We start from the raw sequence: 14,442 nt of genomic DNA on the forward strand, positions 1-14,442 counted from the left end.
GACAGCACCAGTTTAATTAATCAACAAATCAACAAGGGATATAATATTATCAATAAATTCCAACAATTGGAACAGCTTTGTTCCCAAAACATATTAGAAGAAAATAACAAAAAAATGCAGTACTTTCCCAACTGAATTTGGTAAGAATAACAAAATGACACCAAACTCTTTCGATGTTTTTTTTAAATATGAAACTTAATATAGTTCTCAGGAGTTGTGTACTGTATTGTAAGTGACAATTTTGTGGTATTTTCTAAGATTCACAAGCGTCATGGTACTTGTGTCCACACTTATGGCCATGGCTGTACTGTGTCCCTCGCCTCTGCAAGAACATGACTATTTCATTTTGTAAAGTGAATAAATAGCTTTCCTGTTACATTTTAGTTCCACTCAGTAATCCGAGAGCTTTTCTTCTACATTTTTGTTTGCACATGAATAAATGCAGAACCTCATTTGTCTTTTTTAAGTTTGTCATATTTGTTACAGTGAATCTGAGAGATGCAAAGTGTCACGGGGTGTGTGCCGTGGAGGAGTGGAATGACCAGGTAAATGTTATTGTAAATTTTTGTTCCAGGTTCTTTACCTATCGGACGGAGCACCCTAACAGCGACAATTATAAACAGAGGGCAGGAAACAAGATGCCGGCGCAAACAGTCATTTAATTACAGGAGTAGTTCTTTAACATGCCAATAAACTGGTTCAAACTTCCTAAATAGCGTCACCCAAATTAACAGCCGGCGAGGGGAATGTCCATTAAAACCTATAGTCTCTGTCTTAAAATCAGTCGTTAAAATCCAAGGGGACCGGGGGTAAGGTGCACGAGGTGCGGAAGCTTCGGTGTCCAGCAGTCTTCCTCTGGGCCCGGACTCTTCTACTTGAAGGCCGCCTGTAAAACATAAACCCACTGCCAGTACGGACGACTCATACCATCAACCCTCTCCCGGGGATGTACACGAACCAGAACGTTACGGTCAAGCCCAAAGGGATACTCACACACTAGGCAGGGCTACTGGCCCTGCCGCTGCGAATGTGATGCATCGTAACGTTCTGGCTCTCTGTCTGCTCAGCCTCGGCGTTCCCTTCTACCCCCGGTTTCCAGCCGCATGCTGGCTCCTCTTGTCCCCTCTTTTCCAACTGTCCTCTTTCTGGTCACTCTCCTGTCTCTGTCATCCTCCACAGACTTTTTTATAGCTCTCTCCTTCCAGCCCGGAGCCTCTTTCTCCGCCGTCCATCGGCTGGAGGTTGGAGAACCTGGCAGGTGCAGCAGATTTCCTCATAAGAGGCGTTCACTGGCCGTGGGACATCTAAAAACATGCAAAACAACTTAAACCACAACTAATTCAACCCACACAAAACATGCAACACATGCAAAATTAATCTCTAAAACAATACAACCAGTCCCAACTGCCATGTGACACAAAGAGCACGGGGAACCAAAAACACTAGTCACTACTCTCAAAAAACAAAAAACAGTGATAAAGGGTTTCCAACTGGTTAAACTGTCCTAAATAAAAAATGTCTGAGTGTAAATGGAAGTATTTAATAAATGTCCTGCATTTAAAACCTACACCAGTTCCATTACTGCATCTGTGTGCTTAGTGTATGTAGCTTGTAGTTTTCACAGGACTAGGTTGGTCACTTTGTATTTCTGTCTTTACTCAGAAGGACCCACCTTTGCATGTAAAGCAGAAATGTTGTGTTTGAGGTGACAGCTCTGAAAAGGGGAATCTGACTAGTAAGAGGTGGAGGAAGTGGGCTTGTCCAGTATAATGAGTTAGGCAGTTGTGAGAGTCCACTCTAACAGAAAAGTTACTGTCTGAATGAAGCAACCTCTTGCACAATACTATTCTGCTCATTCAGCAACTGGATAGCTTTGTACCTGCCTTCTTTCAAATAACATAATTGGCCCCTATAAAAGTTATTTTTAACAAGTTTAGTACCCACTGCTTCCTCTATTCAACCTGCGTTTTGAGGTAGACTAACATGCCCCCTTCCCTCTTTGACCTTTTAGTGGGAAGGGAGTTGTCTTGTTGGATTTTACAGTTTACGATCACTATCAACACTGATGTACGACCACAAATGTGGAGTTGAAAGACAATAAAGACCCTCTGATGATGGTCAAGTTTTAAACTTGTTTTCTCCCCGTACGGAGTTTTTTGCTTACTAGAATTCAAATGAGCAAAATGAACAGTCGACTTCACGGCTGAGCATTTTCATCTTCAACTGCAGTGTAACAGGAACAATTTCAGAAGCACAGATGAGTAACAAACCCGAAGACCCAACTGTGTCATCATGTGTGGTGGGGTATCAGAGGACAAACAGACAAACCTCATCCGGGCATGAAGGGACTTTTTTTAATGGAATAAACTTCAAACAGAGATTTGGATGTTTAACTCACAGGTTTTTCCTGTCATGCATCAACTTAGAGGTCTACCTCTGTTAAATCAAAGTGTGTCCGTACTGGTCCACATAATGAGCTCCCATGTTTTCCTTAATGCGTCATGATGGTGTTCATCCCAGTCAAAGGCCCTTGTTTCCTGCAGAAGCTGCCACAGTGATACATTAATGTTTGCGATAGAAGTAGCTAACATAGACAGAGCGAAGCATTCCCAGAATGGCTTCAAGCTCACCTTTGTCTTTTGGTGTTTCCTTGCACTACTAATCTGTATCCTTCAACACACCCAGTGCAGCTGGAAGTGTTACATACAGATGAGTCCTCTGTTTTAAAGACTGATACAGTGCCCTGGCAGCCATAACTAAGAAGCAGCCGGCTCCTACAAGCTCAGCCGTGGTTCTAAATTGTGATCAGAGATTTATAAAGAATAGTGTATTTGTCTAGCAGCTTAGTTGCTAAGGTTAAGGTTGTGTGTGTGTGTGTGTGTGTGTGTGTGTGTGTGTGTGTGTGTGCCCATGTTTTTGCTGTATTGTGGGGACCAAATGTCCCCACAACTGTAGGAAAACCGAAAACTATGTCACTTGTGGGGACCTCATTTCGGTCCCCACAAGTTTAAACAGTGTTTTCTTGGCCATGTTGTTGTTACTGAAAAAAGTAAAAGTGCAAAAACGTTTCTTTAGGGTTAGCCATTGTTTTGGTTAGGGTTAGGGTTTGGTTAAGGTTAGGGTAAAGGTTAGGGGTTAGATATGAATGGGAGTCAATGGTATGTCCCCACAATAATAGCAAGACACACCTGTGTGTGTGTGTGTGTGTGTGTGTGTGTGTGTGTGTGTGTGTGTGTGTGTGTGTGTGTGTGTGTGTGTGTGTGTGTGTGTGTGCGTGTGTGTGTGTGTGTGTCCACATTCTGTAGTTTTTCTTTTTCCATAGCTTCTGTCTCAGATGCCCTATTTAATTTAATGATATTTCCAATCAAATGAGTCCCAAATACTGGCATGCTTTCAAGTCTAATACTGAAGAGGCTTCTGTGTCAACAAAGCAGACTTTAAGTCTAAATGCTGTTTCCGTATTTGCATTTCATGGTGCATTTGTTTTACTCGAGTGACCGATTTGTATGTCAGTAAATGCCTGCTGTGACTTATCGGTATAGCTGCTGTGACCCACAGTCAATAAACAAATCACTGGATGTTGCATGGTCATGCATGGCTGGTTTTGCTAAACACTGTATGGGACCTCATTCTCTAATAGCAGGTAAATATTCCCTGCCACACTGGAAAAAAATGTCCAGGAATGGTTCAAGACACGTGACAAAGAGTTCAAGGTGCTGAATTGGCCTCCAAATTCCAGAGATATCAGTCTGACCAAGAATCTGTGGGACATGCAGGAAAAACAAGTCAGATTCATGAAGGTGGAAGTTAGGATCTGCTGCTGACATCACGGTCCCTGATACCACAGGACACCTTCAAAATTCAAAGAAGGCCTTGTAGAGTTCATGAATCAGAGTTGCTTTTGCAGCACACCGTTTTGAGTCACGACACAATATTAGGGTTGTGGTTTTAATGTATTGGCAACAAGTTTTTTCCTTAGTTCAGAGGGTCAGAGTGACAAATCATGCAGACAAGAGGTTATTCTTTAAGTTTAAATGAGGGTATTATTTGTCAGAATATGCTCAATATATAAACTAAATAAAGCACTCAGAGAGCGAAGTACTTCACCAAGGCTGCTCAGTAGTTATATCATTTCCAACGGCTGAAATCTAAAAAATAAAATTGTGGCAAAATCTAATCAACTGGTCCTTCACTGGTCTGACTTGCCCTGAAAATGTCATCCAAATCTGTTCATCCATTTAAAAAAATAAAAAATAAAAAAAATAAAATATATATATATATATATATATATATATATATATATATATATATAAATGAATAGATACATACAGAAAGGTTATTGGTAAATTAATAAAACCATCGACCCCTCTTGCTTCAACGAGCCGGCTCATTAGCTTAATGTCAAGTGCCTGTGCTGAGTGCATAGCCGGCTCGAATTAACAATCAGCACCGCATAAAGCTGGGCTCTCTCCTCCTAGCTTGGAAAATCCAAACTGAATCTCCATGTAATCTCCTATCTCCATGTTAGGAGATACAGGAGAATCAGTTTGGCATTGGGCAAATTGAATCGCGTTTCCCTCCCGGGAAAGTTTGGTACGACCAATCATAGCACGGGAGGCGGGAGTTAATGCTGCGTCATCTTCAGCGCCTGGATTACCCATAAAACACCTGCGCACCTCCCGTAGCCAAACACAAACATTAACAAAGTTATTCCTAACACCGCTAATCGTTCGGAAGGAGTCTTTTGTTGCGTAGCCTTTTCAAAAATAAGTGTTGTACTTGAGAGTACCATATGTATTCGCAGATTTTTGTGACAAAAACGGCAGTAATCATTCACCGCGACACTTTCTCGGCTGCATGCCATTGTTGTTTGGACTACATGGACTTCAAGGTCGATTTGTTTGTGCGTCACATCCGCGTTACGCTGATTGGTTCTTTCTCGTTCAAGCTGCATTCGTTAGCCCCTCCTTTTTGAAATCGTCTCCTATCATCATAATGCCAGACTGCCTTTATTTGTATTTATATTAATGCATAAATAAAGTCAGTCTGGATTTTCCAGGCAACTCTCCTCCATGCCGACGCTGCACTCCGTACTCTGCACTCTGGACTCTACAAGCCGCATGCTGTCACTCTGCTGTCTGGACTCTGTTTCATGCTTCACATCCCGCCTCATGCCGCCTGCTTCTCACCATATGCTCGTCATTACCTGGACTCCGCTTCATTCAGTTTGATTACCCTGTCGGCTCCACTTTCCCACCTCCGTCTGCTCTTGGACAATCTGCTCCTCGGCCATCGCCACGCCCCCCCATCTCCCGCTCCCTCTACTCCGTTCCCCACTGACCTCGTCTCCCGTTCTCCGGACCTTTCAGTGAGTTCCCTCCTTGGTTAGTTTAGTTTTATGTTCAGTTTTTACCTCGGCCTTCGGGTCCGCCTTTAGTTCAGTTCAGTTCATTTCTCCATTCTGCTGTTTTCCCTTGCTTCCCTGATTAAGAGTTTTTGTTATACATATACATATATTTATTTATTAAATCATCCTTAATTCACCCGCCTGTCTGTGCCTGCTTCTTGGGTTCGCTCATCGGTTCATGACAGTTAGAGCCAACAGCTGCTTGATTCCCTTTGGTTTATAACTCTGCAAGTGGGAAGGAAAGCAGTTGCACCCAGGCGTGAACTGACCGTGACGTCACCCGTTGGTTTCAACGCCGAGAAAATGAAGCCCGGATTTTGCTACTTCCTGGTCGCCATTTTGGATTTTTGGGAGCCAGTGACGTAAGAAGCGTCATCAAACAGGCTGGACCGGAGAGCAACTTGGGGCAAGACCAGTCAATGGGACTGTCAATCAAGTATAGCCATGCCCCCTGGTTCCGCCAACTTTAACGATTTATTTAAAATTCAGTATTGATTTATTTTAAGATCGGCCACCTGATCTCTCAGAAAAAAAATCCTGAGCTGTAGAAAATCATTCTATCAAATTTTATTTTTTCCAAAAATGAATTGGGGTCTATGGAGCAAAAGCTTTTTGGAGCCAACCCTAGTGGACGGCGTGATATTGCAAGTTTTTGACACTTCCGGGTGGGCTTCAATTTTGGAGCCAGATGCTACATCCATCTTTATATACAGTCTATGGTTGCACCAGATCAAAAGGTTCTGCAGGAGGAATAGCAGAAGAGCAGCTCAGAGATGAAACCAGTCGCCAGTCAATGCAGGGCTCTAAAAACAAATAAATGAATCTTAGAATCAATTCTGCACTTCACTGTCAACCAGTGAGGAGAGGCCAGATCAGGAGAGATATGCCCTCTCTCTGAGGAGTCTCGCTGTTGCATTCAGAAACAGCTGCAGGCGAGATAAGGTTGACTGACTGACTGATTCCCACAGAACTGCACTAGTTAAAGTGGGAGGAAATAAAAGCGTGAACTATTGTCTCTAAGCTATTGACGGACAGAAAAGATTAGATTTTAGGTAATCTCAGGTGGATGATGATGGTGATGATTGCTGAGTAGATTTTGTTGTCCAATTTTAAACAAGAATGAAAGACAACACTGAGATTTCTTGTATGGGCCTTTACATTCAGTGCCAGGAGACTGACTGAAGTGTTGGCTGTTTGCAGGGCTGAAGATTAAAATCTATGTTTTCTTTTGTTTGACTGGATCGAAGCTTTCTGCCATCCTGGATGCCCCATCCTCAATACAATTTAGAGGAGAGTTCGCACTGCAGGGGTCACACAATTACAGTGAAAGGTACAGTTGGAAATCATCAGCATAACAATGGCAAAAAATATATTTTATAAGAACAGACCACAAAGGAAGCATTTACTTGGAAAATAGAATAGCACATAATATGTTGCTTTATAGTAACCCACAGGAGCTGGACATAGAAGAGGAATACATTCGAAATTCTAATTGTCTGTGTTGAGGTAAGAGGAGGACCTGTCCCTGAACGCCAACAAATGGGGATAGTGAGCAGAGATGCAGAAGAATAAAAATAGTATCATTTCCAGAGTCTAAAGATGAGAACAAACCATTTGTCATCAGGAAGTCAGACTGTATACTCGAGGGAGATGAGAGAAAGCTATCAGAGAGAGTGACAGCAAACTTAACCTTCAGAACCTCAAAACTCCTTGATGAGCTTGAAAAGCATGCTTTCTGAAAAAGAACAACAAAAAAATTAGAAAAGCATTCAGAGACCACAGTACAACCAAGGTTGTTCATTCCATCATATGGCATTGTCAGAAATGCAGCATTTTTTTTAGGAATGCAGCATTGGTTTGTTAGATGATCAGAAGTCACGACAACATAAAATGTGGCCATTAAATATAGATGCACCCACATTAAATAGGTAGCGGGCGGCGGGAATTGATCACTTGTTGTCATAGTTACAGTGACGACATGCCACTATCTCGCAATGATACAGAAATCTTCAACAAATGCATGGATTCAGACTATAAGCTGCATCACTGCCAAAATCTAATCAGTTAATCCAAATGCGTTTGTCCTTTTTTGAGAAATGTGAACAGACAGACAGACAGCAAACAGACAAACAGATGGACAAACATATGCTGATCATCACATAAGTTCCTTGGCAGAGTAAGATAAAAAAGAAGTCAGCAATGTTCTATCATTCCTTAGAGTCAGACACTTTTCAACTTTCTGATGGTCCTGGAATGTACCATGTGTGTCAGGATCCTCTCCTCACCCTATTCTTGCCTGACATCCCAAATATTCCATCTGTCTCCCTTCTGTTTTTCTCCCTCTTTTTCTCTCCTGTGTCTCCCTCCTTTTTCTCTCCCTCTCGTGTTCTCCTCTCCCTCTCTCTCTGCTCTCCCTCCTCAGCGCTTCACCTGAGTGGGTGTGGCCTCACAGCTGCTACCACTCAGGTGATTAGCTTCATCAGGAGACCCGGACAGCTGAAACTGATTGCCAAAATTACACCTGCCTCAATAAAGACCAGCTGAACCATCCACACCCTGCCAGATTGTCGAACTTGACTACCTAGTCAGTACTTTCTAGCCACCCAAGAAAGGTACGTTGCAATCTGGAGGTTTTTAACATCTTCTGTCTCTCTCCTGCCCAGACTCCTGCTGTCCGGGTTCTCATCTGCTCTGTCACCTAGGGACACCCCCGGAACCCATTCAGCCCACTTAGTAAAAATAACACGTCAGTTTAAACTTCAGATATTTGAGCAAAATAAGTTTCTGGTCCAAACATTAATCAAAAATGAACTCTGCAGATACTGCAAGAAAACAAAAATAATTCAGAGCTCTCTGTACTATCTTTTCAGATTAACTGCAGGCTGTGTTCACACAATAGAGAAGAAAAAGCAAGAAAGACAGAGAGAAATAACTGTTTTGATCAATAAAATAAATGCAGTGTGGCTCAAAAGTGATATACAGAGGAGGAAGTTGTTCAAAGATACATTCATCTTTTTAGAGTTGGCAAAACGACTAATTTGTAGAGGTTGTGTAAATGTAAATAGCTGAAAATCTACAGTATGGGGAGCTGTTTAATCTTTTATATTGGTAACACCTGCGTTTTGCAAAAATGTTGTACAGGCTGATTTTAAGTTTTTTTCAGTTTTTTCAAAACAAGTTATTTGTTCTACTGACTTTACAGAACTTTAAAATAGGCTCCAGCTTATTGTTTAGATGTCAGCCCAAAATGGTACTGTTTTGGTTTTCTCATTGCTCTTCCATAATGATGTAAATTAAATTAAAATTTTAAAAAATTAAAAAAAACCTCCATGTGCAGCATGGCAGTCAAACACAGTGGAGCTGCTAAAAAGCCACAAAAGATCAGAGACTCCACATGGATGATAGCGTTTCTTTGTAACTGCTGGAAGAAGTTTGCTGTTGTGTTCACAAAGAGCGGTGTGTAAGATTTACTATGGTGGTGTTGCAGTTGGCACCTGAGTCACACTCTCAGAACCTACAGAGGCATCATTTTAATATATATATATATATATATATATATATATATATATATATATATATATATATATATATATATATATACATATATATATATATAAGCACATAAAAGGCGAAAGTTTCCTGACTTTCAGTTGTGTAACTTGGCTGCTCAGTCAGGAGCTATTTGGACATGGATAAAAAGACCAAGAACACCCTCTGGTATGGAATATAATTGAAGCCTCATACAGTTGAAGCAGTCTCAAGTATTCCATTTATATGACAGTCAGAAGAAGGTAACTCTAAACCCAATGATAAAACATGTTTCTTATATATGGCATGAAATTGGATGAAGTCTCAAACTGTTCACAAAATATAGATTGACTCCATTCCATTTAAATCCTATTTTACCCAGGGCACTGAGAGGTGCCATCACTAAAGACTGGTTTAACAAAAGTATGCGTGCATTTGGACTTCTATATGAGCATAAAAATCTACAATCCTTTGAAGAACTGAGATTCTCTTTTGGGCTGCCACTGGCACATTTTTTTAAAAATAAAAAATATCTCCAAGTTTGAGATTAAATGTGGATACAAGAGGTTGGGAAATTAACCCCCTAGTGGGTTTTAGGACAGATGAAAGAATAACATAAACCTTAAGATTTCACTGAAATTAAAGCTTCTAATATTGGCAAAGCTTTGAAGACTCTGTACTTTATAAAATTTGCTATGGCTCTCAAACTGTAACAACTAACACAAACTTTGCAGTTTCACGTTTTACACAGAGCTTCCCTGACATCTCGGAACCTTTGTAAGATAAGTAGTTACTCAAGTTGTTGTGCTGGAGGACTGTATGACATAGAATTGTGCACAGACACACTCAAAATCTATGTTGGACATCATTAAAAGAATTATGAGGGATGAGATGCAATTAAAATTGATCAGATTAGCTCTAATTGCAGATATCAAACATGTAAAGCATCACAGCCTCTGTGCACCTTCTCAAAAATGCCCTTTTACTTTGAGGATACAAAGATTTCACATTAGCATAGTTCAGGCTTAAGTTTTCAGTTACATCAGATGAACAACACACCTCAATACTGCGTCCATAAAAAGTTCAACTCTCAACAAAGAATGAAAAAGGTGATGCGAGTCTATCAACTGTATGAACTTCACTATGTGAAGTTTGGCCACTTATGGAGAAACTGCAAAATTACTAAAGCTTAAACAACTTAACACCCTTACACAATATCTTAGTCTGTCACATCTTAATACGCTGCCAGACTGATTTACATGTCAAAGCAGGAAAACTGCAGCATGCACACAATGGAACTCCAGGACGGAAGCATAATGAAACTTTTCATGACTGTGAAGACTGTGAATATGCACAGTGAGCTCCTAGCTGAGGTTGACTGAGCTGTAAAACGTAACTATGTCATCCCTAATAACTAGTAATAACCGGGGGTCTGTCGCTGTCAGGTGCTTTACTGGTTTAAACCAAAACTAATGACATTCCCATCAGCTTCAGCTGGCAGAGCTGTGTTGCTCCTCTGCAGTAATAATGTTCATTGGGACTGCAGATGCTGCCATTGAACTTTCCCAAAACATAAACTGACTAAAAAAAAACACATTTAAAATTTTCCATTGTTTATATTCAGTGGAAAAGCCAGGTGTTTAAAAAATGACCCAACTACACACAGTATTGGAAAATTACAATGACAAAATGCAAACCGAGAGATAACATCTCTAACTAGAAAAGCATTCAGAGAGCGCAGTACTCCACCAAGGCTGTTCATTCCCCCATATGGTGTTGTCACAAATGCAGCATTTTCTTTACAAATGCAGCATTTTTTTGTTAGTTATTGATGATCAGAAATCACGGCAACATAAAATCTGGCCATTTAATATAGATGTACCCACAAACAAAATGACTTTGCACTGAGCACAGGCATGTGTTATGCATGTGTACGTTTTGTACGGATACCGAATCACGTGACCTAAATATGTATGGGCAGCGGGAATTGATCACTTGTTGTCATAGTTACAATGACGCCGTTGATGGGACTTGGAAACACCCTCACAATTTAATCACCTGTTCCTTCTATCATTTCCAGCAGATAAGTCCCGATAAGTCTGCACCAGTCCATTTGTTGTAGGATCGCTGTCCTGTGATCATCAGCTGACTTTTCCTAGTTGCAGTGACACCATGCCGCTATCTCGCAATGCTAGGAAAATCCTGAACAAATCTGTGAATCCAGACTATAAGCCAGATCACTGCCAAAATCTAATCAGGTGGTCCTTGTGTCATTTCTGACCTTCCCTGAAAATTTCATCCAAATCCATTAATTACATTTGAGTAATATTGCGCACAGACAAACAGACAAACGTGTGTCAATCATCAAATAACCACATAGCCACATTCTTTGGCAGAGTAATAATGGCACTAACATGTGCACGTCCACATGTACGGGGCACAACTGACTTCTTCTTCAACGTCCCTTAGTTATGCCTCTAGTTATGCTGCTATAGGCCTTTGCTGCTGGGGGACCTCTCTCGGTGCACTGAGCCCTTCTGTCATTACCTATGCATTTACTATATTTGCATTATTGCACTGCATTCACTTAGTGTTACCCCACGTTCCTTCCCAAGTGTCCCTGGTCTCAGAGCTGGATGCTTGTGGTCCGTGGTTTCTGTCCCACCAACTGGCTTAATCTCCATCATGTCCACTGTGGAATGCTGCTGCTGTCCTTCCTCCAGCCCACTGGTTCCAGCTGTCCATTTCCACCACTCTACTCTGCATCACCCTTACTATACTTGACATGCTCATCTATGCACTGTTTGCATCTTACTACCAGCAATTTATGTAGTATATTTAATTCCAGAGCCTTACACCATAATGGTAAACTTATGAATCACTCTGTATTCATTATGCATCACTTTGTACGTATTATTTATGTTTCTCATACCATGCATGTATGCCAATGTGTTTCTTGTCCCCTACCCTATCGCTTCTCCTGTCCCTTCCCCTCTACTTCTTCTGACTTTGTCCCTCTCAACCTGGCTGGCCAACAGCAGATGGGTCAACCCCATATGAGCCGGGTTCTGCTCAAGGTTTCTTCCTGTTAAAATGAAATCCTTGTATCAGATCATGCAGATCAGTTGATGGCTAGCATGCGTTCAGCACTCTCCCAGATCTCCCAGAACATACATGATGACATTCTGTTGGTCAAATAGTGGCTCACAGTTATGAGTTATTACTAAGCTGTTGACACACAGATTAAGTTGTTAATTTACGATCATTGTCAAGGTAATGACAGCAGCTGTGCAGTGAGAGATCGGCTTTATTTACACTGGAATGGGTGGAGAGAGACGGTGTGGAGGAAACACACGTCTGTCAGGCTGTCATTTAGGAGGGGCAGTTGTAATGTTCTGATGTTAAATGCACTTATTATATTTCTGGTGATTTATTATGTTTATTTTTGCAAGCGATCAGACTGATGGATGGGATTAGTCAAAGCAAGAGACACTGGAGATAGAATCATTCATTACTAAAAATTGTCCTTTTGTTATTTCACTGCCTGTCATTCTCATTAAGATTATTTTAGATCTACGAAATAAAGTTGGGATTATTGATAGTAGGGGAGATTTTTCTTTTTTTATGTGGAATGTGGATTGAGATGGTTTGAGAAAGCAGTGAAGGAAGCCACCTACGTTAAACTGAACCAGCCACCTCTACAACATCACTTCTCAGGTAATTGTAATGCAGTCTGAAGATCCCTTCTTAGGCATCTTCACCACTTTTAAGACCATCAGCCAAGTCAGTCTTGAGCTGTGAACAGGCAAACACTTCAATTGTGAACCATGAGATGGGTGTCATGGGATGAACAATACATGTATTGTATCCCTTCCAGGTAATTAGAGCTGAGAAGTCTTTTGAATGCAAGGGGAAAGGCCCAAACAGAAGTCCAGGTGTTTTCTACTGAAGCACATTCCAGCAGATAATGATCTCTCTCTGCCGCTTAGTTTAGGGCTATTCAGAGCTGACAGAAACTGCCCACATAAACTCATAGACTGATGCAGAGCATTGACATAACATTAGCTAGCCTTAGAGGAATGTTGCCTGTTATGACTGTGCCAAGTAACGCGGCAGAGTAATAAGAGATCATATGATGATCAACATACATTTGTCTGTCTGTGTGCAGCATTACTCAAAAGTGGAAGGTGGATGAAATGTTCAAGGAAAGTCAGAAATGGGGCGGCATAGCTCAGTGGGTAGAGTGGCCGTCTTGCAACCGGAGGGTTGTGGTTCGATCCCCTGGCCCGTTGTGCTCATGTCAAGGTGTCCCTGAGCAAGACACCTAACCCCTAATTGCTCCTGATGGGTCGTGGTTAGTGCCTTGCATGGCAGCTCCCGCTATCAGTGTGTGTGAATGGGTGAATGTGATGTATCATGTAAAGTGCTTTGGATAAAAGCGCTATATAAATACAACCATTTACCAGAAATGGCACGAGGACCAAGTGATTCGATTTTGGAAGTGATGTGGCTTATAATCCGGAGTAACTATAACTACAAGTGAACGCTACGTCAGATGCCTACGGACTATCACATGATTGCGATCCTACGACAAATCCACCGCTGAAGACTTATCAGGACTTCCATCCATCCATTCTCTATACACCACTTTATCCTCACTAGGGTCGCGGGGGAGGGCTTGAGCCTATCTCAGCTGACTTGGGCGAAGGCAGGGGACACCCTGGACAGTTCGCCAGTCTGTCGCAGGGCTACATATACAGACAAACAATCACAATCACATTCATACCTACAGGCAATTTGAAGTTATCAATTAGCCTCAGCATATTTTTGGACTGTGGGAGGAAGCCGGAGTGCCCGGAGAAAACCCACGCATGCACAGGGAGAACATGCAAACTCCATGCAGAAAGATCCCAGGCTCAGGCCGGGACTTGAACCGGGATCTTCTTGCTGCAAGGCGAAGGTGCTAACCACTATTCCACTGTGCAGCCCAGATAAATTCCATGTATGTGTTAACTTACAAGCATGTGTAAACTTACATGGCAGTTAAGAAAATAAATAGATGATTCTCAGGTTACAACCTGTGTTGACAGTATGTCTCACCTGAATGTCTAGCGTCAGTGTTTTTGCTGGTGTTAAACAAAACTGTTATTGAAAATGAATTCTCTCTTTTCTGCACATTTACACAAGTGAGACGGCACACCTGCACGTTGTGACAATGATCCCTGTTAGTCAAGTGACTGGTAAATTTAAAGCAACACATTTATGACCCCTCTTCTATCTGCCAACCCCATAAAGAAATTTATTTCTTCATTCCCCATATGCCTGCACAGTCATCGTCCACAGCATCCGGGTGCGTCGTGTTCCAGCTCGTGTGTGTGTGTGTGTGTGTGTATATATGTGTGTGTGTGTGTGTGTGTGTGTGTGTGTGTGTGTGTGTGTGTGTGTGTGTGTGGTCCGGGTGTTTGCACAGTCACACTATCACGGTGTATCATGACATTTGAGAAGAA

This window comes from Acanthochromis polyacanthus, chromosome 11 (genome assembly GCF_021347895.1).
Source record: "Acanthochromis polyacanthus isolate Apoly-LR-REF ecotype Palm Island chromosome 11, KAUST_Apoly_ChrSc, whole genome shotgun sequence".
NCBI lineage: Eukaryota > Metazoa > Chordata > Actinopteri > Pomacentridae > Acanthochromis > Acanthochromis polyacanthus.